This window comes from Limulus polyphemus, unplaced genomic scaffold, assembly GCF_000517525.1.
Source record: "Limulus polyphemus unplaced genomic scaffold, Limulus_polyphemus-2.1.2 Scaffold4324, whole genome shotgun sequence".
Lineage (NCBI taxonomy): Eukaryota > Metazoa > Arthropoda > Merostomata > Xiphosura > Limulidae > Limulus > Limulus polyphemus.
In genome coordinates, this window is record NW_013669934.1 from 17,771 (window position 1) to 22,934 (window position 5,164).

General features: G+C 29.7%; 1 long non-coding RNA gene across 1 annotated transcript in view; it reads right to left on the bottom strand.

The window, feature by feature from the left end:
* Nucleotides 1-578: 578 nt before the first annotated feature.
* Nucleotides 579-5,164, bottom strand: part of LOC111088734 — an 18,088-nt gene continuing 13,502 nt past the window's right edge. Inside the window, exons 3-5 of the long non-coding RNA XR_002613162.1 lie at nt 2,934-2,978; nt 1,503-1,553; nt 579-650 (exon numbers count right to left, since the gene is read on the bottom strand). This is a non-coding gene — a long non-coding RNA (uncharacterized LOC111088734). The remainder of the gene's footprint in view (nt 651-1,502; nt 1,554-2,933; nt 2,979-5,164) is intronic.

Sequence of the window (5,164 nt, forward strand, 5' to 3'; positions counted from 1 at the left end):
TAACAGACAATTGTAAATCCTAAGTTGAATTGCTGCAGTTTGGCAGTCTTCTTCATTCCCTGAACAACAGAGATTTAAATCCAAATTTTAGAACCTATCTATATAATAAAATTAAGTGTCTCTGTGTGTCAAATAACTCCCTAAACTGCTGGTCACACTGACTTTTAAATGGTATCAAAGGAATTGTCTCAGTCTCAAGATTTGCACAATAAAAATTTTTCATCCTGCTGCTTGAGGAACCTGGGATTTCCCCAAAAACCCTTCTGGACTCACCAAAAGTTTAAATGGTGCCAAAGAATTATGTCAGCTCTAAGATTTGCACAAATATATAAAACTTTTCACCTTAACCCCTTAGGGAACCCTGGTATTTTGTGAAAACACTTTGACAGGGATTCCCCAAAAGCAGACCCCAAATTTGGCATTGATTTACATTAGATCACATAAATAAATAGGCCTACTAATTAATATTTGTAATTTGGTTAAAAAAATTAAACTTGCATTCCTGTAAGTGTGGGCCATAAGCCCATGGGTTTGCTAGTGTTCATGATAAAAACTAGCTACAACAGAGCATCACTGTACCTCTAACTCCTTCAAAGTGTCCTTAAGTTTCTCTGGTCTTTTGTTTCTTGGAATACATACGATATCTCGATCTGTAACAACAACAACCATCATTCTATCAAAGTAGGATAATGTTGTAAAAATATTCAGAACACTTGATCATAAAGAGAATATTACTGATCATCTGACCATTAGTAAATCGTTACTGATCACATGATCATTAGTAAAGTGTTACTAATGACTTGTTCATTAACAAAATGTTACTGATCACATGATCATTAGTAAAGTGTTACTAATGACTTGTTCATTAGCAAAGTGTTACTTATCATTTGATCATTAGCCAAATCTTACTGGCTGTTTGAAAGCTAATAGATTTTTCACTGGCCAAACCTTGTTAGTTTATGAAATTTTTAATACAAAACTATGCATGTGCTTTATTTTCTATATCTTAAACTACTCAATGTTTAGCGTTGTTTATGAGTGAAATAATATAAGAAAACCTGTATATCTATCTATCACATTGTACAAAATGAAATAATATAAAGAGATTAAAATTTAAACTGTGAAATATGCTGGGAGGGGGATAAGCAAGCATTCTTAAAAACCATATTTTGTTTGTTTTCCTTAAATATTCACGTTTTAAACGTCAGAGGTAAAATTACTCTTAACATTGTATGAATTATCCTATAGATACCATAAATAACTCTATCGCTATGTGAAGAATAAGTAACACTCATGTACCTAACCATATTTTTATAAACTATTCAATGGACATGAGAGGGCCAATCTGTACTTGCATTGCCACAAGTCACTAAGTTACACCATTGACAGAAAGTGGCAATCTTCTTCAACAAACATGAAGACCACCATGTCTCTGATGGTGAACTAGTCTCTTATATACAGTAAATACTTTATGTTTTTTAGCACAGTGAAATATTTCTTACCTTCACTCCATGTTTTATGGTCTTCTAAGTACGGATTTTCCAAGAAAGCATCTAGAATAAACTCATAATGTTACTAGCATTAGTTTTAAAACATATAATTAAAAAACTCATTACGTTTATATTTCTATCTGTTACATTGTCATAACTTTGTATTAGTTTTAAAATATATAATTAAAAAACTCATTACATTTATATTTCTATCTGTTACATTGTCATAACTTTGTATTAGTTTTAAAATATATAATTAAAAACTCATTACGTTTATATTTCTATCTGTAACATTGTCATAACTTTGTATTAGTTTTGAAATATATATAATTAAAAAACTCATTATGTTTATACTTCTATCTGTTACATTGTCATAACTTTGTATGTATTTCATTACACCTTTTCTGTCATCTGTTACACTACCATAACTTTTTATTCCACTGCATATATATTGTTGTCTGCTATACTGTTATAGCTTTGTTATATCTATACTGTTATCTGTTACAATATCATAATTTTTTATTTCATAACATTTATATTGTCATGTGTTACCTTGTCATAACTTAAAACAGATTTTCTCTCATTTTTGTTTAACAAATTATATTTAGTGTAAAATAAAAAAGTTTATACTTATTAGATTACATGATTGTTTTAATTTAAATATAGCGCAAGTGTTAAATTTAGTTATTTTTTGAAGCAATAGTTTATTGCAGGTTTATTTACATAACTGTGCAAATCATACTTTGTGTAGTTCAACTGTCATAAATTGGCAATTGTTGCATTATTGCATCATGTTATTAGAACATTCTAAGTTTGATTTAGTATTATTACATCCTAATATCTCATAGTGTGTGAAAAGTTCTAGGCTTCAGTTGGGCTATTTAAAAATATGCATCCAAAATGTAGTTAAAGGAAGATAAAGATAGATAGACAAATAAATCTAGATTGTATGATTGTGAGTTTAACCATAAGAGTGCACAGTGGCAATTTCTGAAGTGAAATAATCCCAGATTGTATTGCAACAACAGAGTACAGAAGAATAATTTGTCTTGTCAATTGTGTCCTAAAGTAACTGAACCAGACTGTATTGAGTTTGATGAAAAGAGACGATTATTTTAAGCTCTGAATACAACTGTGTAACAAACATTTACATACATATTTGACTTGTTTTAATATATTATTTTAAAACAAGTAGGCTGTGTGCTCTTCGTTTATTGTTGAAATTTATCACCAACAAATCACAGACACCTACTGCAAAGTATCTGGCCAAATATATAAAACCCTGACAATACTCCTACCCCCGTGACAAAACATGGACCAGTCAATATGACACGAGAGAAGTTATGATTAGGCAAACATTTATGATCAATTATATTCACTAAAAAATTTATAACATGGAAAAGAACAGTAATTATGATCAAATTTTGAATTTCTCTCACTTACCTCCTTCTCCTTTATCATACAACTTGGATACACCGGAATAAACATCTGAGAAGAAAAAGCAGTGCAAAACAAATTAATTATAAAATAAACAATAGTCTGAAAGGATTTAATAGTTAGAAGTAAACCTTTAATAACTATAGACACTGTTGTTTAAGACTCATAACATAGGTAAATTAATATGAAGAATTATAAAAGGACTTTTCTCTACATTAAAATACTGTGAGATTTCGACCCTCTTACCGGAGACTTCATCAGGCAATAATGCATTGTTGCCCAGTAAGTCCGTTTATAATTCTACATATAACTATATACACTGTTTGTACTTTTATAAAAAAATCAAGTTTTAACGTATAGTATAGACATTAGGAACTCAGAAAAAGTGAAATTCTAAGGACTGCATTCTTTAAGAAATTATGGTCTCGCTTTTATTAAGAGCAGTGTTTGGTCATGATTCATGAGCAAAATGAAGGCGACCAACAATTCACTATCCTCAAAATTCCTTCAGTTAAGCAGTGGGGACTCAGAAGAGTGATGTAAAATAACTTCATAAAATGCAAGATCAAATACACACATAAATCTTACATACGTAAAATGATTTATTACCATATAACCCATGTGTTAACTTGGTACACTGAGTACATATTATTCAGGATGATATTTGACTAACAAAAGTGTGAACAAGAAAAAATTGGCACAATCAGAAAATAAGTTTATAAAATTGGCACAAGTAAGTAAATCTCTACAAGTATTATCACTTCAAGCATCAAAAGTGGTAGAAAGCAAGATACATATTGGATCAGACTACTTGTGGTTCTGACCCTGAATCCATGAGTGAAAAATATTGCACGTCATTATGCTAGTGGAAACATTCGTTTGAAGTAGTGAACTTTGATGTGTAATATCTGAATAGATCAATAATTTAAGATATAGTCACTGTGCATAGATTATTCAGAATCTATTTCAACAAGTACAAGTCACAGGCTTTTTAAATCACAGATCAGAGTCACTGCTACGCCTGTGGTTGATCAACAGAATATGTGTACACAAGTCAGATTTTGATCTCTTTTTTTTTTTACTGCTAACAAGTCTATGAATGAACATTAGCACTGAAGTAAGCAAAGGCTGAAATTTTAATCAATAATCCACCAATCATGGGGCTATTATGCTCTGAACTATTTTTATTTCCCAGAAATCATGAATAAACTTTCACCTATGCAGCATGCACTGATAGCCTAGCAACAGAGATAACTTTTACTGACAGTGGGTTGAAGTTAACAGATATCAATGGCTTGGTAATTAAATTAATAAAAATACTTCAGACAGACAATTTGTATTGTTGATTTTCTTAAGCTTTCTTATAAGCACATTCACTCAGTTGCCAGTTAAAAGTCTAAGCTCTGTAAGAACCAAAATATTAACAGCATCCAAAATAAATAGATAGATAATTATGAAAATATAAACTGCTGGACATATTTTTAAAAAATGGCAGCTTTATGATTAATGACTGTGAAGAATTGCATATTTAAATGTCAGTTTTTTTAAAGTACAGTTAATATATGGTAATAAAAATGAAACAAGTTTTTTATGTTCTCAGATCATATTAACATGAACACAGATATACTTATCCATCTACAAACATTCCAAAAACCTCAATTTCAAGTTTATTTTTCTTTTACAATATTAAAATTGCAGCATTACAATTTGGATACTTGACAGCTTTGGAAAAGGTAACATTGGTACAACATAAAAAATATTTCATGTCAAAAGAAAATTACTTATTAAAATTTTTTTCAAAATTCAACAAAAAAAAAAGGTTTTAGGAGAATCATGTAAATAAATAACAACTGAGGTACTAAAATAAAATTTCACTACCTATATGATACTTTGATAACAGTTTGTTTTCTGCATATATTATGTTGAAACAAAATATACAGTTCTACTATACTTTACAGTAAAGCGATTAATGTTAATACTGCAATGTATGTTGAAATCATAACTGTTAAACCAGATGGAATATTTGTCCAGAAATAGCATTACAGTTAGGTGCTAAAACATTTCACTATGTATGTTAAAAACCTCATACATGTGTCAGTGGTGATTAAATTTTACAAAGAAAGAAAAGCTAATACTAAACTATCATTTTTAACAGGATTCCCATGCAGTAATTGTAAATACTAATGGATACTGATAAATAACAATATACAAAAATGTTATAAGGACTCCCTTGCAGC